Genomic DNA, 13,878 nt, shown 5'->3' with positions numbered 1-13,878 from the left:
AGTTGAAGCTAAGTTGAATGAATTAGATATTTGTAGTTGAGTTGAATTAGATTTCTCTAGTGTTTTCTTCTTGCAATTCTCCAACCATCCAACCAAGTAGAAACAACCTTTCTTGCTGCCTAGCCTTCCGATAGATTTTTCTAAACAATGGTCTTTTGCACAACCGAACAATACATGTATAAATATATCAAATTAATTTTATCGATGATTTTTTTTTTTTTTTTTTTTTTTTTACAGGGATCAGAATATCCATTAAACATGGTTGAAAAATGGACATTATGCACAAAAGTTTCTTTTTATCCCAATCTTGGGCAAGGAGTGATTACTTATGTGCTATGCAATATTGTGACGAAAAAAGTCCTCCAAAGGAAAATGAATTTACTTGGAAGAACAACAACAAATTAAGCATATTATATTTCATTTTTGGAAGGCTTAGGAACAATGAGGGAGTATGGATCCAACAGAATTGTAGTATTCGCCAATTTTGAACTTGTGTACAACCAGATGAAAGGTGTGTACCAAGTTAAAAAAGAGAGGTTAAAACAACTGCATGGAGAAGAAAAAAATATTGTTAGTCAATTTATATCATTTAACATAAGGCATTTTGCAAATGTTAATAGGATTTCTAGTGATCTATTGTATGTGGCAATGCCAATTCAAGGTTTGTGTATGGAAGATGAATTAGTGATAGCACTCTTGTTTCTTCATGTATCATTGTTTTTCCTTGTTGTAGTAGTGCAAATTCTTCTTGTAGCTTGAGGGTCTGCTTAGGAGTCTTAGTCTTCTTGGTTCTTGGTCTATATTGTGAGGGTTGTATCAATTTTCCCATGGTTTTGGAGGAGGTTATCTCTTCGGATTACTTCTCTTTCCTCTCTAATTCTCCCCCTTGATGGTTGCATGATCCATCAATGGTGATGGGGGTTCATGAGGGTGGTTGAGGCTTCCCTTGCTTGATCCCATTACTCCTCCTTATGTTGAAGTACATAGGGGGTTGTCTTGGTTTCTTCACCTTTGGTTTAGTAGGGGTACTTAAGGCTGCCAGGGTGGAAACAACTTCTTCTTATGTATTCCCCTCTGAAGTACTCTCCTTTTGTGGCATAGAAGATGTCCCAATGGCCTTTGGAGTCCTTTATTCTACTATTTTTGTTACAATACGCTTAATTGGGTCTTTATTACACATTTTTATTTTTGTTTATAGTTCAGTTTGTGCCCCTGCTTATCCTTCTTCCTCCTTTAGTTACTTTTCTAGTTTTTCTTCTGCTCTAGGATGTTTTTCTTCTTCATTATCCTCTTCCTGCTCTTCTTCTTCAAATTATTCTTATACATATCCCTTCTTTGTTTCTTCTAATATAAAATGTAATTGGTCTTGTGCTTTTGTTTCAAAGAAGCCTCGTTGTCCATGTCCACAAAGTCAACCCAAGCTATAGGGTTATAAAGACCCTCCACAGCATCTATGAGAATTAATCTGATGAGCCCATGGTGTGCCATGTATTTATTTTCCCTCATATTACTTATTGTCTCATCTATGTGATGGACTGGTAAAGAAAGTGAGGAATGCCCAATCTGTCTTGGATGGTAAAATTCATTTGGAACCTCACCTAAAAGAGCATTCTAAACTGATAGGAATAGATAATGTTAAGTATTTCGTCAGAAGATATGTACTTAAAAACATAGTATGCTACCTCATCCCAGGGATAGGGTAAAATTTCTTTTGTAACTCCATTTTTGTCTTCAATGGGATTCTCTTCTAAGAGGAAAATGTTCTTCTTGGTTATGACAACCTCTATCCTCTCTTCCTTCTTCCATCTTACTCTTAGGGGGAGTGGTGTTACTCTATTGATAACTTCTTCATTCAAATGGATGATGATTCCACTTACAATAGTAATTGCATCATCTTTTCCTTGAGGCTGGAGGCTGACAACAAACTCATGAGTAATATCATCATCAAATCCTCTAAACTTTTCAAACAACCCTAGCCATTGATGATTGTAAAATAGATATTTGACAACATTATACTGGTGAATTGTTGATGAATATGTGGGCTCTATGGTTGAATCAACCCCAATTGTCTTTAATAGAAATTTTCTAAAGTTGGAATGGAAATTCTCCCCTCAACTACTATTTTTGAAGATGTATGTGTAATTAGGGTTTTTAGAAAAGAGGTATAAGGAACAATTTGTTCACACTTTTCGAAACAGGGAAGATTTCATGTTTAACTCAAAAAAAATCAAAATTAATGTTATCATGTTCAATTCAAAATAAACATCCATACTTCATCTTCTTCTCATTCCCAAACATCTACTAGGAACTGCTACACAATGTAGTATTGAAAAATTGAAATTTTTTGAAAGTTTTAAGTCAAAATATGGCAAGGAAAAATATGTACTTACCATCCCTTTTGATGCTACTCCTTGAATTCTAGGGTTTGGGTGACAAAGTTTCTCAGAATTAGGCTCTTTTCATCTCTTTGGACTTTCCACTAACACTCAACACTGATCTTGTAGCACTCAATGTCAATCTTGTAGCAATACCCTACAAGTCCTATAGCCTCTTTAGTTGTGGTCTATGAAAATGATGGCATAGGTAGCTCTATTACCAACATGGAAAATTTTAGGGGCTAATATTCATAGGTGGGCTAATTTTCCATAATTTTTCCAAAAAAAAATTCCCCAATTTCCATTTTTTATAAAAATGGTTGGCCCAAATTTTACAATATAAAATTATTTTAGCTTAAGAATTGCCAACATTATATAGAGAGTATATATAAAATCATTATAAATTTGAATAATTTTACAAATACATCAACAAACATTTTATAGTTTGCATATTAGGGAATAGTGAGATTCGCCAATGTTTTTAAAAGTCAAGATAATTTTCCAGCCTTAAAATTTTTCCTGATTACCAATTCTAGTAGCATGCCTCCTTGTCTTTTAAACTATTATTTTTATGCCAAATGAGGCCCAGGCTTGACTTATGTTATTGGTGGTTAGGTGGTTGGGATCAACGCATTGTGTGGTTGGCCCCCACCTACCATCTTCGCAAACATATCATATGCACGTTGGTCCACTCTTCATAGTTATCACCCCATTTTTGTTTTTTTCATGTGTGATGGATGAAGGAGACAACTTTAATTAACTTTTGAAGCTGGCAGAAGCTGTTAAACCATCCCTATCGTATAAAATCTCTCTTTTCATGCATTGATAACATTTTTTAAACCGAGATGTACTTGTAAGAAAGGGTTTGGAATTTGCATACTTAAGCTTACTTGATAATGCTTGTGTTGACGTGTTGTGGAAAATGATTTGACCATTTGATGCTTGAGTGAGGTTGTTGGAACATGATTGAGACTGTTTGAGTTCCCTCTGAGGTGCAATTTGTTTTCTTCATCGGTCCATTCACTACATTGATTTTTTTTTAATGATCATGGTTGAATGAATTTCTATGACTAGTGATTAGAAAATAGGTGCATCCATTGACCAAATTTTGTTGTGTTTGAATACTGATGATCTTGTAGTAGCTTGCAAGGGTTTTGTGGAGTTCTCAAGACTAGTGCTGGGTCATCCTAAAACTTTATAGTACCCATAACTCTCAACCTGGTGTATCAAATGTGATCTTGTAGGGTTTATGTAGACTATTATACGATTGTGTGTCTTCCTATACTAGTCATATAGACCCCTTAGGATCGCAATTTTCAATGAGTATTTATTTTCAAAAATCTTCATAATTCATAAGAAGGCTGCTGATGCAAGTTAAGGAGTTTTTCTGTGACGGAGATGGGTGGAAAGGAGATGAAGGATTAGGATATTGAGGGATGGTGAGTGGAATATTGTGTGGAAAGGTGAAATATTATGGAATGGATGGATGATTGGACTCTTATGGCCCCCCTCCCTCATTCTGAAGTGAAAAACTTTGAATTTTATTCTTCCTTTCATGTTGATCATATCCTATAGCAGTACAAGAGAAATCCTATAGTAATGTAGGACATTGATAGAATCATGTGGGAGAGGCCATGAAATAATGTGGAAAGCTTGGGAAAGGTCAATGTATGGATGGAGTGCTCACATAGAGTGTGTGACGATTAATTTTGATGTTTCTTCTCTGACTATGCCGACATTCAATGATTGTCACTAGAACCCTATTGTGCATGCAGAAATTTTAGAATTAATAATGTAAGGCCTCCTTTTCACTTTCTTTTTCTTTTTCGTTTTTATTCTTTTTTGTGAATTGTAACTACCTCAAGGGAGGTTTTCAACCTATAGGACTTACCCAGGTGCCTTAAAGGAGGTTTTCACCTGGGGATCTTTTTATTCCCCTTTTCTTCCCTATTCTTTCAGACTCTTTACCCACCTCATGGACGTTTTCAGCCCAAGAGCTTGCCTCAAGTGCCTCATGGACGTTTTCAACCCAAGAGCTTGCCTCAAGTGCCTCATGGAGGTTTTCACCTGGGCCCTTTTTTTTCTCTGATGTTTTGTTTTGTTTCATTTTCTTCCTTTTCTTCTTATCAAGGGTTGAATGGATTAGTATATTTGAGGCTCCTAATCACATTCAAATATTTCGTTATTGAATTGGTAAATTCCTCCTTTTACAGAGGCTTCTCATAGAGTTTCAACCTATAAACATTAACCAAAAGTGGGATCTTCTCATCATCAATTGTTTAGATCTGAATAAATCCATTGTCATCGAATGTTTCCACCAGGTAGGGATCTAGCCATGTTGTCATCAATTCCCCTTTGAAGTCCTTGAATCTGGATTCATATAAGAGGGCCAAATGACCTTTTTGGAAGGTATTCTCCCTTATTTGTTTCTCATGCCAAACCTTTCTTGTCAATTGAACCACTTCAGTATCCATAAGAGCCTACAATCTGAGTTCATCAAGGGAATTAATTTGTCCCCTCAGATATTATGATGTCTAGATCAAGTTGTAGGAATTTACAGGGTAAGTTCCTCAGAAAGAATACCAAAAGGACACCGCTCACAACCAGATCACAGATCAATACACCAGTATTTTTGACGTGGTTAAAACCCTCAAAGAGGGAAACAGTCCACGGCCTGTCCCAACGTGGGTACTACAGGTAATTTATTAATCAAAGAATGAAAATTTACATAAGCTTCTCTCATGCACGGATTACCCGAACAATGACCCTCCATGCGCTTTAAATAGAACTCATGGTCCAATCGGGTGTCAAGCCACGGATCAAGTGTCGGTAATACCGAGGAGAGAATGAACCGTTAGATCACTACATATCGTGACCGTCGGATTGTAAGTTACAAAATGTACAATGGTAAAGAAACACACTTTACCTAACTCTATACCTAACTCTATACTAGACCAAGTTGAACTTAACTATTTCCTATGTGTCGGAATATCCTAACATCCCCCCTTAAGAACAACTTGGGATAGGATTGAAGGATTTACAAATATGACACAATAGGAGAAGGAAGGAGGCACTAGAGCCTATCCCCCCTTAGTGACAACTTCCTGAAATCCAAGCATATATCGAAGTTTAGTGAACTTCGCCTCTGTGAGAGCCTTTGTGAAGATGTCTGCAACCTGATCATCTGTTGAACAATATTGCACTTCAAGAACATGGTCATGAATGAGCTTTCTGATGAAGTACATGTGTAGTTCAATGTGTTTGCTGCGCTGATGTTGGACTGGATCTTTGCATAGCTGAATGGCACTTTGATTATCACACCAAAGTGTGGTTGGATGCTGCTGCTCAAAGCCAAACTCTGATAGGATCTGACGAAGCCACAAGGCTTCCTTACTAGCTTCCACGGCACCACGATACTCTGCTTCTGCTGACGAAAGAGAAATGGCAGCCTGTTTCTTACAAGCCCATGTAATAGGTCCTGAACCAAGAGTGAAGACATAACCGGCAGTAGACTTCCGATCATCAGGGTCACTAGCCCAATCAGAATCAGTGAAACCAACTAACAGAGGAGCTGCTTTGGCACTGTAATGAATCCCAAACTGTACTGTACCTCGAACATAACGAAGTATTCTTTTAGCTGCTTTCCAATGACTTTCACGGGGGTTTTGCATAAAACGAGCAACAAGGCCAACAACAAAGGAAAGATCGGGACGAGTATGGGTTAAATACAAGAGTTTTCCTACAAGTTGACGGTATAAGGTAGCATCAACTTCAGGAGAAGTACAAGAGACTGAAAGTTTGACTCCAGACTGAAAGGGAGAAGGGGCTGGCTTACAGTCTTCCATGTGAAAATGACGAAGAATATCACAAGCATACTTGGACTGGAAAGGAAAATACCCTCCTTGGATTGCAAGACTTGAAGACCGAGAAAATAGTGTAAGTGTCCTAAGTCTGTCATTTCAAATTTCTTTTTAAGGCTGGACTTCACATGGTTTATAAGGTTGGGATCACTACCAGTAAGAATAAGATCATCAACATAAAGAACAAGGATGATAAGAGAGTTGCCCACTTTCTTGGTGTAGACAGTATTGTCAGAATGACACCTAGAAAAGCCAGATTCTAAAAGAAAGCTATCCATTTTGGCATACCAAGCCCGAGGAGCTTGCTTGAGGCCATAAAGGGATTTCTTAAGTCGACAAACAAGGCTGGAGTCTGTTTGTATGAAGCCAATGGGTTTTTCCATATAGATTTCTTCCTGCAAGTCCCCATGCAAGAAGGCAGATTTAACATCCATCTGATGGACTTCCCATTTTAAAGAGGCAGCAAGGGAAAGAACAAGGCGGATAGAGTTCATTTTGGCAACAGGGGAGAAGGTTTCAGTGTAGTCAATGCCTTCAACCTGTGAAAAGCCCTTAGCAACGAGACGAGCTTTATGTTTATCAACTTTCCCATCTGGTCCATACTTGGTTCTGTAAACCCATTTACATCTAACAAGTTTGCGTCCCTTTGGTAGAGGAACAAGATCCCATGTATCATTTGTCATCAATGAATGATATTCTTCATTCATAGCTGCTTCCCAATGTGGATGGCCTGAAGCTTCTGCAAAAGTGTCAGGATCATGATTTACTGGAGCTTGAGCCAGTAAAGAAGAGGCTCTTTCAAACTGAGAACGTGTACGTCGCTGATCTGTAGGATCACCGGCAAGATCACCTGCTGCATCCCGAGTAGCACGGACCCATCTTGGAAGTTGAGGATCCTGAGAAGGTGGGGGAGGATTATCATCCTCGCTTTCATCATCTGAAGAAGAAATGTTTTCAAAAGTAGAAGAGATAGGAAGAGGTGGCACATCCGCCGGACTAGGCTCGCAGGCCGATTTATTTTCATCAAATTTTACATCTCTTCTAATGATAACATTTTTGGACTTAAATGGAATAAGTCTATAACCTTTTACATCTTCAGAATATCCAACAAAAGTACATTTCTCACTCTTAGGTTCTAAAGCTTTATGCTTTTCATCTGGAATATGGGCCCATGCTTCACTTCCAAACACACGAAAGTGACTTACATCTGGTTTAATGGAACTCCAAGCTTCTTCTGGAGTGATATTCTCTAGAACCTTAGTAGGAGTGCGATTGATTATATAATTTGCACAATTAATTGCTTCGGCCCAAAAACTAAGACTGAGTCCTTTAGATTGCAGCATACAATTAGCCATTTCCTTTAAGGTGCGATTTTTCTTTTCAGCTACACCATTTTGTTGTGGAGTGTATGGAACAGTATGTTGCATTTGAATTCCATTTTCGGTGCAAAAGTTGATGAATGTGTTTTTAACATATTCTCCACCATTATCAGTTCTTAGCTTAAGAATTTGATGTCCAGATTGTTTTTCAAAAAAGGCTTTGAAGGCCAAAAATGTGTTAAATACTTCGCTCTTGAGTTTTAAGAAGTATACCCAAGTGCGTCTGGAGAAATCATCAATGAAAGTTAAGAAGTACTTGCAGCCAGAGAATGAAGCAACAGGAAGAGGACCACATAAATCACTGTGCACAAGCTGTAAAGGGGCTGAGGCGTGCCAAGAGGCACGTTTGTCAAAACTGTCCCGATGATGTTTTCCGAGTACACATCCGGAACAAACACCATCTCTGCAAGATACCATAGGAAGACCTGTCACCATATTTTCTTTACATAGATGCTGAAGGGAGCGATAGTTTAAGTGACCAAATCGCTCATGCCAAAGTTTGCTCACTTCATCATTATGAGCAACAAATACTGAGGGAAGATTTGATGACCCAAAGTTGTGAAACTTATACAACCTTGTGGAATCATCAGCAAGACCAGTAGCTAGAATCTGTTTAGGATCTTTTAGATCCTTGATTACAACATCATGAGGTGAAAATTCAACAATTTTACCTTCACCTGAATGAGTTATCTGATAGACAGATAGAAGGTTGCAGGATAAGGTTGGAACACATAATACATCATTAAACTGACCATTGTCTAGATGAACAGTTCCAGTCCCTACAACATTAAGAGATCTATCATCACCAACATATATATTTTTGGTGTTACAATCATTTAAAGAAGAAAACATGGCTTGGTTTTTGGCCATGTGATAAGAGGCTCCAGAATCAATGAGCCACTCATGAGAATGAGAAGAAGAAGAAGATACATTTAATGCATAACCAGACTGAGATGATTGACAACGACATGCAGAAAGTGCCATTCCGGAAGTTGAAGTTGAAGTAGGCTCCACATGGATGTTATGTTTCTTCATTGCGGCTTCCAAGGCTTCCATCTTCTTAAAGCATTTAGATTCTAAGTGGCCATCTCGATTACAAAAGTTACAATGTCTATCAGTCTTCTTCCATTTGTTTTTATTGGTCTTATCATTTTGCTGAAATGATCTTTCATTTTGAGGCTGAGATGGTTTAGGACCATTCTTTTGAGGATATGACTTCTTAGGATTCTTTGAATTTGGTTGCTGCTGGGCGGCTAACGCTTTCGTGGAAGAGTTTCCAAGATTAAGAAGACCAAGGTGTAAGAGTTTTTCTTGTTCTCTTATTAAGGAATCACAAAAGGAGTCAAAGGAAGGGGCCTTGTAGTCTTTTCCTTGACAAATGAAAGCTTCCCTTGTAGAATGGAAAGTGGAAACAAATACAGAGTAGGCTGGTCCCAACTTAGTAAGGATGGAATAAATAAGGTTACCATCTTCTTTCTTAACTTTAACACCTTCCAAGAGATATCTAAGGGTCTTGAATTTGGACAAGAAATCTTCAATGCAAGAAAAATTATTAGGATCCAAAGTAAGCAACTCATTTTCAAGTTGATGGGCTCTAATTTCATTTTTAATCCCAAAAACTTTAGCGAGTTTTTCTAATGCTTCATGAGGAGTCTCAAGTTCTGCAATGTGGAATCTAAGATCAGGAGAAATAGACATCCCTATCAAACCACGTGCTTGATCTTGTCTATTTTCCCATTTTGCAGCCTTGTCTTCATCTTTTGGTTTCTTCTCTTGGTCTGTGGCTATTCTGAAGAGACCTTTACTTCTAAGTAAATCTTCCATGTAGGCTACCCATTGGAAGTAGTTAGTGCTGTCAAGAATGACTTGGCATGGACTTTCCATTTTTTTTTTTAAAACTGAAGCTGAAGATGCTGAAAGTAAGTGTTCCAATGGATAGATCTCGAAAAAATAGGCAGTTTTAAAAAAAAACGGCTCTGAAAAAGGCTTCCGGATGAAGAAGTTATGGCTTTTTGAAAAAAAATTGTTGACGTTGCCGGCAAAGTGCGCGAATGTGCGGGAATGAAAAAATCCGCCCCCACAAAATGGAGACTTGAACCCAAGACCTCTACTCTCTTAAAATAGCTTTGAACCAATTGATCTATACAAAAAATTTGAGAGAGAGAGAGAGAGAGAGAGAGGGGGGGGGGGGGGGGCTTGGTTTGCGTGCTTGCCTTGAGAAAGCTCTTTTTCCCTACAAAACACAAAACACAAAACCCAACACGAATATGCAAAGAAAAACGAACCTTGCGGCTCAAAGTTAGCTTTAGCCAAAAAACTAGAAATTTAAAAAAAAAATCTCAAAGTTAGCTTTAGCCGAAAAACTAAATATTTTTCTCAATGTTTCTGATTTTCCGAGATCACACTAAGGTGCAGGGAAAAGAGCATACGCATGAGAAAAATCCTTCCTTTCTGTTTCTGATTTGCCCAGATCGCACAGAGTCGCAGGGCAAAGAGCATACGCAGAAATGAAAGGTATAGATCCGGTTAAAAAAAAGGCTAAATAAACCGAAACCGAAATAAGCAGAGAGAAAATAACAGTAAACTGCAAAAAACACTGTATACCTCCCGATCTGAAAAATGACGCAGCTAGGGCTACCAGAAACCTTTTCGCGTGAAACGAAAGGGGTTCCTCACTGGAACAGATGCTCCGAACGCAACAGAGCAGTCCTCTCGGCCCGAAAGCAGTCAGAAACATTAGATCTAGGAAGCGACAGCCGCATGCAGTTCTACCGGCTTCAGATTTGGATCACCAACGGACGCGACCCTCAAATTGCTCTGGTACCATGTAGGAATTTACAGGGTAAGTTCCTCAGAAAGAATACCAAAAGGACACCGCTCACAACCAGATCACAGATCAATACACCAATATTTTTGACGTGGTTAAAACCCTCAAAGAGGGAAACCGTCCACGACCTGTCCCAACGTGGGTACTACAGGCAATTTATTAATCAAAGAATGAAAATTTACATAAGCTTCTCTCATGCACGGATTACCCGAACAATGGCCCTCCATGCGCTTTAAATAGAACTCATGGACCAATCGGGTGTCAAGCCACGGATCAAGTGTCGGTAATACCGAGGAGAGTGAACCGTCGGATCACTACATATCGTGACCGTCGGATTGTAAGTTACAAAATGTACGACGGTAAAGAAACACACTTTACCTAACTCTATACTAGACCAAGTTGAACTTAACTATTTCCTATGTGTCGGAATATCCTAACACAAGTCATGTCATCATTCTCAAGGTGGTATACTCAATTTCAATGGACAATAGTGTTTTCTTACCATAAACCAACTTGAAGGGGGTGAATCTGGTGGTGTTCATCCATGTAGTATTGTAGGCCGAAGTGGCCTCCACAAGCCTAACTTCCCAGTCCATCTTGCTTCTGCCAACAACCTTAGTAAATATGCCTTCCAATCCTTTGTTGGTCACTTCCACTTTCCCATTTGCTTGAGAGTGATATGGGTTGGACTTCCTATGCCTCATGTGACTTTTTTTTTATTATCCCCTCTATCAAATTAGAATTGAATTGAGTTCCTTTTTTAGTGAGTACTTCCGTTGGGAAACCAAATTTGTAGAAAATTTTCTCCCTTAGTAATTTTTCCACCTTTTATTTTGTTGTTTCTTTAACTGCCTTCACTTCAGCCCACTTTGTTAGAAAATATGTACATATAATAATATACCTCTTTTGTCAAAATGTTGGGTCAACGAGTCCAATGATATCCATACCCCACTTTTCAAATGGCCTACGAACCACTTGAGTTTGTAGTGGAATTTCAGGTCTTATCCATCCTATGACACTCATCACATCAATCAGTGTACCTCCTAGAATCTTGATGTAGGGTAGGTCAATAATATCCTGCTTGGAGAATTTTGAATGTTATCTTCTTGGTAACGAAATGCCCCCCACAAGGCCCATCATGGCATGCTAATAGGATATCAAAGGCTTCATCTTACCTTACACATCTCATCAAAATCTGATTTGGGCCCAATCTAAAAAGGTTCCCCCCAATCCATGTGTAAGGGGTACTCTTCTTGAAAAATTTTCTCTTTTCCTTGGAGGATAGATTGGGAGAAATTGTCCAACAACCAAGAATTTTTCTATGTCATCAAACCAAGGTGACATAAATGAAATGGTGAAGAGCTACTCATCTGTGAGTTGATCATCTATCATCTCTTCATTCTCTAAAGGCAGGGTTAGTCTATACAAGAAATATGCAACCTCATTCTCTTTCCTTGGCTTGTCAATAATGGTTAGATAAAACTATTGCAATAAAAATAACCATCCAATAATATTAGAATTGACATTCGGTTTGTTCATCAAATACTTAATGGTTTCATGATCAGTGTGCACAAAAACTTAGTACCCTGTAATATATTGTCTAAACTTATTCAAGGAATGTACAATAAACAAGAGCTCTTTTTCAGTAAATGTATAGTTAAGTTCAACCTTCGATAAATTCTTACTAATGAAATAGATAGCATAAGGAAACTTACCCTCCAACTGTCCCAAGGTTTCCCTTACAAATTTGTAAGATGCATCTGTGTGGATATTAAAAGGAAAGGCCAAATTTGAGCCCTTGAGAACTAGTATAGTTATCAACTTCTCCTTGAGCTCTTCACATGCTTATTGACATTGGTCTTTCCAACAAAAATATGAATCTTTTGTTAGTAAAAAAACAATGGTGATTCCATCTTATTAAAATCCTTGATAAATATCCAATAATATCCAACTATTCCTATGAAACTCCTAACATCCCTTTTTTTCTGAGGAACATGTACTCTTCTGTTAATGAAAATATTGTCATGGTCAACTTGAATCCCTTCCTTAGAGAGGAAGTGGCCTAGAACAATCTTTGCAATCATAAAAAAAATCACGTTTTTCTGGACTTAAAAGAGAGATTCATTTAAATTCATATTTTCAAAACTTTACACAAGATATAGAGGGATTCCTGGAATGCATATCCATAAGGAGTGAATTCATCCATATAAATTTCAATTGACTCATGAACAAGATTAAAAAAAATACTCAATACTGCCGTCTAGAAGGTAGCAAGGGCATCACAAAAGCAGAAAGGAAGGACCATATAGGAAAACGTCCCCCATGAACATGTGAAGGTGGTATTATACTAGTCTTCAGTACTAATTTGGATCTCATTTTACCCCCTGAAACCATCTATAAATGAAAATAAAGTTTTCCTTGCAAAACCATCCAAAACTTGATCAATAAAAGGTAGGGGAAAATGGTCTTTCTTGGTAGTCTTGTTAAGTTCCATGTAGTCAATGTAAACTCTCTTTTGCCCATTTTTTGGGCACAATAAAAGGAGGTGATACCCATTCACTATATGAAATAGGATAACTAATAAATCTTGCATCCAATAATTTATGCAATTCTTCTTTTACTATGTATTTAAGTTTAGGATTCATCCTTCTCTAGGGTCGGTGAAACAATTTGTGACCTTCTTTGATATTTCGTGCTTCAGATAAATTTCTTTTTCCACGTTTGTAGACACGAGTGAAGAATGTATGCTTGCATACAAGAGCCTCTTCAATTATCTTGTTTTCACCAATGAGGAATCAACATCAATCTTCTTGTCCTTTCTTAGACAAAGCTCTGGATAGATTTTCCGACATTTAGCTTCTCGATGTCCACCTTTCTTGCAGTAAGTGAAAAGTTTCTTTAACATCCACACTTTATTTTCCTTCTCTTTATTCTAATGTGGAGATGGGCCTTCATGTCATGTCCATTTCCCGGATGACAAATTTCATGTACAAAGCCATTCTTTTCCAACACTTGGTAACACAATGGTTATTCAACCCAGAAAATGTGCATGGTTTCGTGTACCACAAATTTACCTTTTCAATATTCCTATAATCAAAAGGAACTTTGGAATAATTAGCTTTAATGTACCTTTAATGGTTGCCTTTGGTCCACTCTCTAATGTGAACATGTTCTAAAATTAGTGACAAATAATTTTATTCCAACAATCAATTAATTATTTTTCATGTTTGTAAAGAGGACAAAATTTTTGTCACCATGGAGCTATACTTAAGGTTGTGGTACTATACCTATTGTATGTTTCAGAAGCTTTTATGGGCATATTTTCTAGTCGAATTTGTCCAAAATTTGGTAAGGATTTGTTAGAATCACAGGTTTGAGTTATTAACTCTCCACAATCCAAGTGCAATACAATTTTTTCATAAATTTAGTTCTGAACT

Source organism: Pinus tabuliformis, chromosome 7 (genome assembly GCF_031772625.1).
Source record: "Pinus tabuliformis cultivar Carrire ecotype Pingquan chromosome 7, CPIR1, whole genome shotgun sequence".
Taxonomy (NCBI): domain Eukaryota; kingdom Viridiplantae; phylum Streptophyta; class Pinopsida; order Pinales; family Pinaceae; genus Pinus; species Pinus tabuliformis.
The sequence above is the reverse complement of the archived record's forward strand: the minus strand, read 5'-3'. Positions refer to the sequence as shown.